At 47.1% G+C, this 12,603-nt stretch overlaps 1 long non-coding RNA gene across 1 annotated transcript in view; it reads right to left on the minus strand.

The window, feature by feature from the left end:
* Positions 1-10,274: 10,274 nt before the first annotated feature.
* LOC148134742 (uncharacterized) overlaps positions 10,275-12,603 on the minus strand; it is an 81,928-nt gene continuing 79,599 nt past the window's right edge. Inside the window, exon 4 of the long non-coding RNA XR_015755609.1 lies at positions 10,275-11,453. This is a non-coding gene — a long non-coding RNA (uncharacterized LOC148134742). The remainder of the gene's footprint in view (positions 11,454-12,603) is intronic.

The raw sequence follows: 12,603 nt of genomic DNA on the forward strand, positions 1-12,603 counted from the left end.
CCAGCTACCTTCACCCCAGCCCCACTGCCAACCCCCATTTATGTTTCAGGCCCCTTCCTCCCGTCCCACATTGCTGATGATGGGCTTATGGCTGAAACGTCGACTCTCCTGCTCCTTGGATGTTGCTTGCCCTGCTGTGTTTTTTCAGTGCCACACTTTCGACTCTGATCGCCAGCATCTGCAGCCCTCACTTTCTCCTTTGAGCTGAGGCATATGTGGGGGCCTTCCTTTATCTTACCCCTGTTCCAGACTGCTGCCCCTGGGCTTGCATATTGCCTCGTCTGTCCCAGCCAGAGAGCTCAGTGACTCTTAGTTTAAATGTAACTTCCACAAACTCATGTCCCAAGTTCAGAGGGTTTTTGTCCAGCGTATCGAATGGGAATGCTTCCTTCACCTTACACCTACCAGCCCTGTATTTCACCTTGGTTCTGTACTCTGATTATCTCTTTACTCCCAGGTAAAGGAACGGCTTCCCATTTTTTAGCTGTTCATTTATCTGTGAGTATCTGCTCCCAATCAACTATTGAATGTTCTTGCCAAATACTGTCAAAATTTGCCTTCCCCCAATTTAGTACAACTTGCAAATCAAGCTCTTGGCCAAACAAACCACAGCACATTCAACCATCTCTTAAGTCAACCGGGGTAAATGCTAAGTGCAAATACAATGTGATTATATTTGCATGTCCCTTTGCTTTGGACCCATTTGATGACTACATTCTTGTGGCTGGTTCCAGACTCTCCTCGAGGTGAAATATTTATTCAGCATCCAACAATTCAGTGTGTGTGTGTTTTCTTAAATAAACTCTACTCTTTTTTTAATGAGGAAATAGGGTTTTGTGTGCGATGTTACTGTCAGAAGTGAGCACTTCTAAAGAAATACTGTTTTATTGATCTCTCCACTGGAAGCATATCCTTCCCTCATACGATCAGCGAAAATGTGCACTTTACTCAATGACACAACCCAGCTGACATCAATCCCAGCCCAGCATAGCAGCAGCCGGCCCGAGAATCTGATTTCCTTCTCTTCTGTGATGCTGTTTCCGCATTAACTGTTGCTCCAGATACCAACTAATCTCAAACGTCTATCCCTCTCTCTCTACACACACACATCACTCTGTCTAACCCTCTCTCTCTCTCCCCCCCACCCCTTCACCACACAGACAATATTGACCAGACAGAGAGAGCTGCTCTCTCCCGACAAAGAGAAAAATAACATGAGAATTAATTTGACATGTTCTTCTGCAGATTTATTCTCCTTGAGGGATTTGCTGTCTCCAACAAGGTGTGTCGGACACATTGCAATGTCTCTCAGTCCCCTCCCAGAGAGCTGCCTGTCCCATTCAGATTTTGGATTAGTGGTGCTGGAAGAGTACAGCAGTTCAGGCAGCATCTGAGGAGCAGCAAAATCGACGTTTCGGGCAAAAGTCGGGCTATTGCCCGAAACATCGATTTTGCTGCTCCTCAGATGCTGCCTGAACTGCTGTGTTCTTCCAGCACCACTAATCCAAAATCTGGTTTCCAGCATCTGCAGTCATTGTTTTTACCCTGTCCCATTGAGATGTTAATCTCAGGACTTGGACTTCATTGGATCTCCCTGAACATTGTCATGTTAATTCTAGCACAGGAAAGCTTGATCATTCCTTGTTTCCTTTTAAGCTTTTTACGCCTTTTTTAAGCTTTGTAAAATATATCAGTGCAGTTTAAAAACATTAAACATTGACTTCTCAGTAGCCTCGAAGATCCTCTGTCCCTAAATCTACCACCAAACACAGAACTGGCCGGACTGTGAAGATTTTCGCGGAGGTTCCCTCTTTGGGATTTTCCTTCTGTCAGTGTGACTGCCAGCTATAACTCTCTCTCTCCCCGTCTTTATCCATGTCTCTTCCATCCTGCCCCACACATTACACATTACTCTGACATTATACCAAGTCTTTAAGGAGAGTTTCACATTTAGGGTTTGAATTTCCTCTGTGGGGAGTCCTGTGTGCCAGACATTTAACACGTTTGTGTCAAATCCCAAGGCCCTGGTTACTTTAACCCCAGGCTTCAAATTTGCTTTAAAATGACAAAGCCACAATCAATCTCAGTTAACCAGAGACCCTTAAAAATCCAGGGGAAATCAAACCTCAGGGTAACAAACAGACACAACTCACACGGGCCCCATGGGGTGTGGCCTGTCGAATAGGCCTCAGGCCGATGTCCGCCCCTCCCCTCTGGAGGAAACTTCTGTCCAAGGGAAGGATTTCTTGTCCTGTTGTAGCTTCAAAATAGCAATTCCCGCAAGGGGTGGGTGGAGAGAGTGGGAGAGAAAAAGATTATTGGAACTGGAAAGTCGGGGGGGGAGATTTTCAAACAAATTACACAGCAAGAGCTCATTCCTTCACATAAAACATCCCTCAGCAAACCCAAGAGCGATCAAATTGGTAAAAAAGTTCAGGGATTTCAATCCCAGACCCATCGAGTCCTGTCGGTTTATCTAAACAGTCCTTGCTTCGATCGCATTGCCACAGGCTGTCAGAGCACAGCAGGATCTCACAGGCAGCAACATATCAGCAGCAAGATCAGCTCGATATTTCTGATGGGGGCTGCTTAAATGTTCAATATTTGTTGCAACTACAGACACTGACATAACTGTTATTTCACAATCTCAAATGCCTCTCCCTCCCTCTCTTTCTCCTGCCTCTCTCACATTTACAAGTCTCTTTCTCACTCCCAATGTCAATTTTAACACTCACACATCATTACTCTGACATTATAAAAAGTCTTCAAGAGACAGTTTGACATTTAGGGTTTAATTTCCTCTTTGGAAAGTCCTGTCTCTCAGACACTCGCTGCGGGTGGGGACGTGGGGGTTAACAAGTTTGTGTCAAATTCAAAGACCTTGGTTACTTTAACCCCAGGTGTCAAACCTGTTTAAAAATGACAGGGCCATAATCTGACATGACCCAGTTAACCAGAGGTAAAAACAATGACTGCAGATGCTGGAAACTAGATTCTGGATCAGTGGTGCTGGAAGAGCACAGCAATTCAGGCAGCATCCGAGGACAGGCAAAATCGACGTTTCGGGCAAAAGCCCTTCATCAGGAATAAAGGCAGAGAGCCTGAAGCGTGGAGAGATAAGCTAGAGGAGGGTGGGGGTGGGGATAGAGTAGCATAGAGTACAATAGGTCAGTGGGGAAGGAGATGAAGGTGATAGGTCAGGGAGGAGAGGGTGGAGTGGATAGGTGGAAAAGGAGCTGGGCAGGTCGGACAAGTCAGGGGATCGTGTTGCTGGAGGTTAGAAACTAGGATGAGGAGGGGGAAGGGGAAATGAGGAAGCTGTTGAAATCCACATTGATGCCCTGGGGTTGAAGTGTTCCGAGGCGGAAGATGAGGCGTTCTTCCTCCAGGCGTCTGGTGGTGAGGGAGCGGCGGTGGAGGAGGCCCAGCACCTCCATATCCTCGGCAGAGTGGGAGGGGGAGTTGAAGTGTTGAGCCACGGGGCGGTTTGGTTGATTGGTGCGGGTGTCTCGGAGATGTTCCCTAAAGCGCTCTGCTAGGAGGCGCCCAGTCTCCCCAAAGTAGAGGAGACCGCATCGGGAGCAAAGGATACAATAAATGATATTAGTGGATGTGCAGGTAAAACTTTGATGGATGTGGAAGGCTCCTTTAGGGCCTTGGATGGAGGTGAGGGAGGAGGTGTGGGCACAGGTTTTACAGTTCCTGCGGTGGCAGGGGAAAGTGCCAGGATGGGAGGGTGGGTCGTAGGGGGGGCGTGGACCTGACCAGATAGTCACGGAGGCAACGGTCTTTGCGGAAGGCGGAGAGGGGTGGGGAGGGAAATATATCCCTGGTGGTGGGGTCTGTTTGGAGGTGGCGGAAATGTCGGCGGATGATTTGGTTTATGCGAAGGTTGGTAGGGTGGAAGGTGAGCACCAGGGGCGTTCTGTCCTTGTTGCGGTTGGAGGGGTTGGGTCTGAGGGCGGAGGTGCGGGATGTGGACGAGATGCGTTGGAGGGCATCTTTAACCACTTGGGAAGGGAAATTGCGGTCTCTAAAGAAGGAGGCCATCTGGTGTGTTCTATGGTGGAACTGCTCCTCCTGGGAGCAGATACGGCAGAGGCGGAGGAATTGGGAATACGGGATGGCATTTTTGCAAGAGGTAGGGTGGGAAGAGGTGTAATCCAGGTAGCTGTGGGAGTCGGTGGGTTTGTAGAAAATGTCAGTGTCAAGTCGGTCGTCACTGATGGAGATGGAGAGGTCCAGGAAGGGGAGGGAGGTGTCAGAGATGGTCCAGGTAAATTTAAGGTCAGGGTGGAATGTGTTGGTGAAGTTGATGAATTGCTCAACCTCCTCGCGGGAGCATGAGGTGGCGCCAATGCAGTCATCAATGTAGCGGAGGAAGAGGTGGGGAGTGGTGCCGGTGTAATTACGGAAGATCAACTGCTCTACGTAGCCAACAAAGAGACAGGCATAGCTGGGGCCCAAATGTGTGCCCATGGCTACCCCTTTGGTCTGGAGGAAGTGGGAGGATTCAAAGGAGAAATTGTTAAGGGTGAGGACCAGTTCGGCCAAACGAATGAGAGTGTTGGTGGAGGGGTACTGTTGGGAACGTCTGGAGAGGAAAAAACGGAGGGTTTGGAGGCCCTGGTCATGGCGAATGGAGGTGTAGAGGGATTGGATATCCATGGTGAAGATGAGGCGTTGGGGGCCGAGGAAACGGGAGTCTTGGAGGAGGTGGAGGGCGTGGGTGGTGTCTCGAACGTATGTGGGGAGTTCCTGGACTAGGGGGGATAGGACAGTGTCGAGGTAGGTAGAGATGAGTTCAGTGGGGCAGTTAACCAGAGGCCTGTTAAAAAACAAGGGGCAACCACTCTTTGGGGAAATAAAGGAACACAACTGAGGTGGGGACCCACGGAGTGCGGCCTGTGGAATAGGCCTCAGGACTATGTGCCCTCTTGGAGAATGCTCTTGTTCAAAGTTTACCTTGTCCCAAACTCTCTCTCTTTTTGGATCTTTCAAGTGAATAATAATTCCCTGGGATAAAAGAGACAGAATCAATTAAAAGACAGAGCTAGAAATTTTAGAGCAATGGCACAGCAAGATCCCAGGAATTTTCTCTCTCAGCAACCTCTAAACATTAAACATGTCAGCTGGAAGTTGATTTTTCAGGCCAGACCTTTTTGAAACCTTTACAAAATGAGGAGTTAGCTGATGAGAAGACTCACTGCCCACAAAGGTGGCATGATGGCAATTGATGCACAGCAAGATCCCATATGGAACAATGTAGCAGCAACCAGATCATTTGATTCCTTTCTTCTCTGCAATTCTAGTCAAGTGTTAATTAGATTAGATTAATTACAATGTGGAAACAGGCCCTTCGGACCAACAAGTCGACACCGACCCTCCGAAGAGCAACCCACCCAGACCAATTCCCCTGTATTTGCCCCTTCACCTAACACTACGGGCAATTTAGCATGGCCAATTCACCTAACCTGCACATTATTTGCTCTGATGCCAGAAACTAACATTACTGCTGTTCCACAATCTCAAATAGCTCTCCCTCTCTCTCCTCATGTGGAAGGGGTATTGACACTCTGTGGAATGGGTATGGAACAAACTCTTGGAGCTGCAGCTTGCTTAGGTCTTGGACGCTAGAACACAGAGAAGAGGAGAACACAGAGCAGCACAGCACAGGAACAGGTCCTTCGACCCTCCAAGCCTGCGCCAACTCATTTTCTCCTTTCTTTCTAAAACTGTCTTCACTTACAGGATCCATATCCCTCTATTCCCTTCCTAATCATGTATTTGTCCAGGTGTTCCTGAAAGCTGCTGTCGTGTCTGCTTTCACCACTTCCTCTGGCAGCACATTGCAGGTACTCACCAACCTTTGTGTGAAAAACTTATCTCTCACATGTCTTTTAAACTGCTCCCCTCCCCCGTCCCTCGCACCTTGAACCTGTGACCCCCAGTAACTGTCCCCTTCAACCCTGGGAAAAAGCCTCATACTGTCCACTCTATCCATGCTATTAACAATCCAAGAAACCTTGATCAGGTCCCCCCTCAACCTCTTGCATTCCATTGAAAACAAGCGCAGTCTATCCAACCTTTCTTCACAGCTAAACTCCTCCATACCAGGCAACATCCAGGGTAGTCTTTTTCTGCACCCTCCCCAAAGCATCCACATCCTTCTGGTCATGTGGTGACCAGAACTGCACACAGTATCCCAAGTGTGGCCTCACTAAAGTTCTGTAAAGCTGCAGCATAACTTGTCAATCCTTATCCTCACTGCCCCTTCCAATGAAGGCAAGCATGTCATCAGCCTTTTTTCACTACCTTGTCTACCTGAGCTGGCATCTTCAGTGATCTGTGAACCTGCACACCCAGTTCGCTCTACATGTCAATACTCTTCAGGGTTTTGCCATTCACTATTCAATCTCCATCTGTACTTGACCGTTGAAAATGGATCACCTCCCATTTGTCCGGACTAAACTCCTAGATTTCTGCCCATGCTGCCAAGTGAACTATATCCTGCTGTATCCTCTGACAATCTTCCTCAATATCTCCAATTCCACTAATCTTTGTATCATACACAAACTTACTAAATAACCAGTTCTGTATGCATCTTGTCAGCTCATCCCGATACCACCCGATACAAGACTGTCATGTGGGAGATTGAAGTTCATGTAGACAATATCATCCACTTTTTTCTCACCAATCATGGAGTCATAGAGATGTACAGCTTCGGTTGAACCCGTCCAGGCTGGCCAGATATCCCAACCCAGTCTAGTCCCACCTGCCAGCACGCGGCCCATATCCCTCCAAACCCTTCCTATTCATATACTCATCCAAATGCCTCTTAAATGTTGCAATTGTACCAGCCTCTACCACATCCTCTGGCAGCTCATTCCATTCACTTTCTACCCACTGCGTGAAAATGTTGCCCCTTAGGTCTCTTTTATATCTTTCCCCTCTCACTTACACCTATGTTCTCCAGTGCTGGACTCCCCCACCCCTGACAAAAGACTTTGCTTATTTATCCTATCCATGCCCCTCATGATCTTATAACTTTTATAAGGTCACCCCTCAGCCTCTGACACTCCAGAGAAACAGCCCTAGCCTATTCAGCCTCTTCCTGTAGCTCAAATCCTCCAACCCTGGCAACGTCCTGTAGACCTTTTATGAATCCTTTCACGTTGCACAACATCTTCCTATCTTTCCGATAGGAAGGAGACCAGAATTGTACACATTATTCCAACAGTGGCCTAAACAATGACCTATACAGCTGCAACATAACCTCCCAACTCCTGCACTCAATACTCTGATCGATAAAGGAAAGCATACCAAATGCCTTCTTCACTATCCTATCAACCTGTGACTCTACTTTCAAGGAGCTATGAACGTGCACTCCAAGGTTTCTTTGTTCACCGACAGTATCGAGGATCTTACCATTAAATGTATAAGTCCTGCTAAGATTTGCTTTCCCAAAATGCAGCATCTCGCATTTATCTAAATTCAACTCCATCTGCCACTTCTCAGCCCATTGGCCCCTCTGATCAAGATCCCATTGTACTCAGAGGTAACCTTCTTTGCTGTCCACTGCACTTCCAATTTTGGTGTCACCAGCAAACCTACTAACTTACTCTTATGCTCACTTTCAAATCATTTATATAAATATATTTTCATATATAAATGATATCATATATTTTCGTCATGTCCTCAATAAACTCAATTCATTAACTGACGCATGGTGTTCCCCACACAGAGCCATGCTGTCTATCAAGCTGTATTCACCTCGGTGGGATTTGACTGCCCAAGACCTGCTGGAGGTGTATGACAGTTTGCTGCTGGCAGGTACCATAAGGGGCTCCATGAGGAAAGTCATTCTCACCCTCATCTACAAGCAGAATGGGGAGAGGAAGGAAATTAGAAATTGGGGCCAATATCATTGCTGAATGAAGACTACAAAATGCTGTCTAAAGTGATTACCAATTGGGTCAGATCTGCTCTGAGAACAGTGATCCACCCCAACCAAACCTGTGCTGTACTGGGTGGGACTATATCAGTGAGAGCCTTATGCTCCTCAGGGATACGATCACCTACATACAGGACAGGGGGGTGGACGCCTGCCTCATCAGCCTGGACAAGGAGAAGACCTTTCACAGGATATCACACACACCTACACGTGGGACCTACTCTCCAAAATGAGCTTCGGGGAGGGAGTCTGCAATTAGATCCGACTGCTCTACACCAACATCGTTAGCTCAGTCTCAATCAACGGGTGGGAATCTGAAAGCTTCCTGATCAGATCTGGATTCAGGTAGGTTAGATTAGATTACTTACAGCGTGGAAACAGGCCCTTCGGCCCAACAAGTCCACACCGACCCGCCAAAGCGCAACCCACCCAGACCCATTCCCCTACATTTATCCCTGCACCTAACACTACAGGCAATTTAGCATGGCCAATTCACCTGACCCGCACATGTTTTTTTGGACTGTAGGAGGAAACCGGAGCACCCAGAGGAAACCCAAGCAGACACGGGGAGAATGTGCAAACTCCACACAGTCAGTCGCCTGAGGCGGGAATTGAACCCGGGTCTCTGGCGCTGTGAGGCAACAGTGCTAACCACTGTACCACCATGCCGCCCACTCTCTCCAGCCTTGTTTGTGTGTTGTATAGAGCCCTTTGATGAGTCCATCAGGAAGGATGTGACCACGAGAAGGGTGACTATTCCAGGCAGAGAAGGCCAGCAGGTCAAAGCCTCCCCGTACATGGATGACGTCACCGTTTTCTGCTGGGACCCCCTGTCAGTGCACAGACTCATGAGCATCTTGGAAGAGTTCCAACTGGCCTCGGGAGCCAAGGAAAATCCAGGCAAGATGGAGGCCATGTTCTCTGGGAACTGGGCTGACTGATCCTCCATTCCCTTCACAGTCAGGACGCATTACGTGAAGGTGTTGGGGTGTGCATAAAATTTACAGAGGAGCGCAGTGAAGCAGACACGCTCCCTCCCCATTATGGGTAAAAACCTAGTTACCAGGTGTGATATGTTGTTGGACATATCACAGGTATGACGCATTGCCCAAAACTACACTGTTTCAGTCACCTGAGGCATCTTCCACTTCATCAGGCAGCCTCAGATAGACCGTGTCTGCAGGGACTCCATGTACAAAACTCTGGGTAAGGTAGGTGATGGACATACCTACATCGCCCTCATCCTGATGGCCCCCTTTGTGTGCAGCTGCATCAAGCTGTGTGTAGACCCTCAGTACACAAACACCAAGTGTAACTACATACTGAGGGTCTACCTGCGCCTGGTATTGGGAAGGATGGGACTGGCCTCGTTGCTGTGCAATGCTCCAGAGTCATAGAGTCATGGAGCTGTTCCGTACGAAAACAGACCTTTCCGTCCCACTCGTCCATTCAGACCAAATATCCTCAATTAATCCAGTTCCATTTACTCGCATTTCGCCCATATCCCTCTAAACTCTTCCTATTCATGTATCCATCTTTTAAACGTAACTGTACAAGCATCCACCACTTCCTCTGCCAGCTCATTCTATTCAAACACCACTATCTGCGTGAAAAAGTTGCTCCTCAGATACCGTTCAAACCTTTCCCCTCTCCTTAAACCTACACCCCCAGTTCTGGAAACCCCCACACCAGGGAAAAGTCTTTAGCTCTTCACCCTATCCATGCCCCTCACAATTTTATAAACTTCTGTAAGGTCACCCCTCAACTTCTGATGCTCCAGGGAAAATAGCTGCAGTCTATTCAGCCTCTCCCTATAGCTCAAAACGCTCCAACCCTGGAAACCTCCTTGTAAATCTTTTCTGAACCCTTTCAAGTTTCACAGCATCCTTGCTACAGCAGGAAGACCAGAAGTGAACACTGTATTCCAAACATGGCCTAACCAATGTCCTGTACAGCCACAACATGACCTCCCAACTCCTATACTCAATGCTCTGACCAATAAAGGAAGGCATACCAAATGCCTTCTTCACTATCCTATCAACCTGCAACTCCACTATCAAGGAACTATGAACCTGCACTCCAAAGTCGCTTTGTTCAGCAACACTCCCCGGACCATTCCGTTTAGTGTATAACTCCTACCCTGATTTGCCTTCCCAAGATGCAGCACCTCACATTTATCTAAATTAAACTCCATCTGCCACTCCTCAGCTCATTGACCCATCTGTTCGAGATCCTGTTGTACTCTGACGTAAGCTTCTTCGCTGTCCACCGCACCTCCAACTTTACTTTCACCTGCAACTTAGGAACAGTGCCTCTTATGTTCACTTCCAAGTCATTTATGTAATTGAACCCAGCACTGATCCTTGTGGGACACTGCTTATTGATAGGCCTCCAGACCTATCCGCCCACACCCTCTGTCTCCTCCCTTTGAGCCAATTCTGCACCAAAATGGCTAGTTCTCCCTCTATTCCACATCATCTAACCTTGCTGACAGTCTACTATGAGGAACCTTCTCAAGTGCCTTACTGAAGTCCATATAGATCATGACCACTACTCTGCTTTCGTCAATGTATTACTTTAATGGATGACTACATAAATTGATAACTGTCTTAATAGTCAAAATGTGAATTGATTTTTCTTTCTAAAATAAACACGTCACATAAGCTAAATTGTTGTGGCTCTTTTGAGACAACTATTTGAGCAGTAAGCAACTAAAGATTCTCTGCAGTTTTCTTCTTGGCCTCCATAATTCACTTGTTGCTACTCCCCTTAGGTACCAGTCCCTCTTCCCTTTTAAGAAGAAAGGTGATATCGAGTTTTATGATTTGTAGCTCAGGTTGAGGTTCTGGATGTAGGTTTGCTCACTGAGATGGAAGGTTTGGTTTCTGACGTTTAGTCACCACACTAGGTAACATCATCAGTGAGCCTTCGGGTGAAGCACTAGTGGTGTGGCCTGCTTTTTATTTATTTGGCTTTCCTTGGGTTGGTGGTGATGTTTCCTGTTCTCTTTCTCAGGATGGTGGATGGGGTCCAGGTCAATGTGCTTGTTGATGGAGTTTCGGTTGGAGTGCTATGCTTCTGGAAATTCTCGGTGCCTGTCTCTGTTTGGCTTGTCTTGGGATGGATCTGTCGTCCCAGTCGAAGTGATGTCCTTCTTTTTCTGTGTGTGGGGATACTAGTGAGAGTGGGTCATGTCTTTTTGTGGAGAGTTGACGTTCATGTGTCCTGGTGGTTCACTCTCGCTGGTGTCTTCTCATGCAGATGGGGAGGAGCGCCACTTTTACTGAAACAGCACGTCCATTCTGGGACAGGCCAGGCGGAGATATGTGTGGGGGTTCCTGGAGGCATGGCATTCCAATCAGAACTCTGTTGTGTGCGTCGACTTGGATTCAATTTGCCGCACCCAGGGGGGAGTGGGCGGTCGCCGGCCCATGGTAGCCTAAACGCACAAGTGGAGAGCGGGCTGTGCCACTGGTGCTTCATCTGGAGGCTGTGTTACCTAGTATGGTGGGGAGAAAATTGAGTTAATGTTTTGATCTAGTGACCTTTCTTCAGGTTCTGAATGCTCAACCTCTTGTATCCCTGTCTGTCAAAAAAAAGTTGCTACTCAGCCTAACCTCACTTTCTTGCTCCTGGCCTACAATGGAAATGTGCTGGAAAAGCACAGTAAATCAGACAGCATTTAAGCAGGCGAGTCAATGTATCAGGCAAAAGCCCTTCATCAGTAATGTGAAGGGAATGGGGGTGCAGGAAGGTAGGTGGGAAGGCGATAGGTAGATGCAGGTGGGATGCAGTAATGATAGGTGGGGAGGGTGGACTGGATAGATAGGAAAGAAAATAGACAGGTAGGGCAGGTCAAGAGGGCAGTGTTGACTTATAAGGTTGGATCTGAGATGAGGTCGGGGGGGGGGAGGAGAGAGATTTTGGAAAGCAGTAAATTACAGTATTCCCAAGTACAAGTCTAACATTCTTTTCAAATTTGAGTTTCTAGCACCACTGCTTTCTCATACTAGAGCTGCACCACTTTGAGAGGGGACCTTAGATCTAAGCAAACCAGTTACTTCCTGTTTTAATCAAAAAGGTTGTATCTATCCTATACCAAGTGCTCAATTTTATATAATCTTAAATTTACCCCCAGCTTTCATTCTTTTAAAGAAATCACCCACCAGTCTGAACTTCTCATAGCTAATTTTCCAGTCTGAACAATGTCCTTGTACCACCTCTGATCTGCAATTGCATCCTATGTATCGCTGGACATCGGAGTGCATCTGGGAAAATTAACAAACAGTGAAATTCACAACTAATCTTGGAGGAACTGTTGAAGTTCACAGCACAGAATCTGATAAGTTAATTGTTGTTTTAAGTCTGTCCAAGAGAAAGGCTGCAGTAGTGAGGATAGTGGATTCTTTCTTGATTATATGTTTTTGGAGATAAGTCCCTTGATTAAACTCAAAATATAACCTGGGGCAATGTTTGCAGAGGAATAAGACGGTGTTATTTTCTGGGTCTGTAGATTGTGAAGGAGCAAAAATGGCCTTTTGCAGTGATATGTACTTCTTGTCAGATGTGGGAGTTTAAAGAGAGTTTAAGGGTTACTGTGGATTATATCTGCCATAAATTCTGTTGGATGCGAATCTTATCAGATCGAG

The sequence above is a fragment of the Chiloscyllium plagiosum genome, unplaced genomic scaffold (assembly GCF_037043375.1).
Source record: "Chiloscyllium plagiosum isolate Xiang-an unplaced genomic scaffold, Cpla_swu_hap1 HiC_scaffold_52, whole genome shotgun sequence".
Taxonomy (NCBI): Eukaryota; Metazoa; Chordata; class Chondrichthyes; order Orectolobiformes; family Hemiscylliidae; genus Chiloscyllium; species Chiloscyllium plagiosum.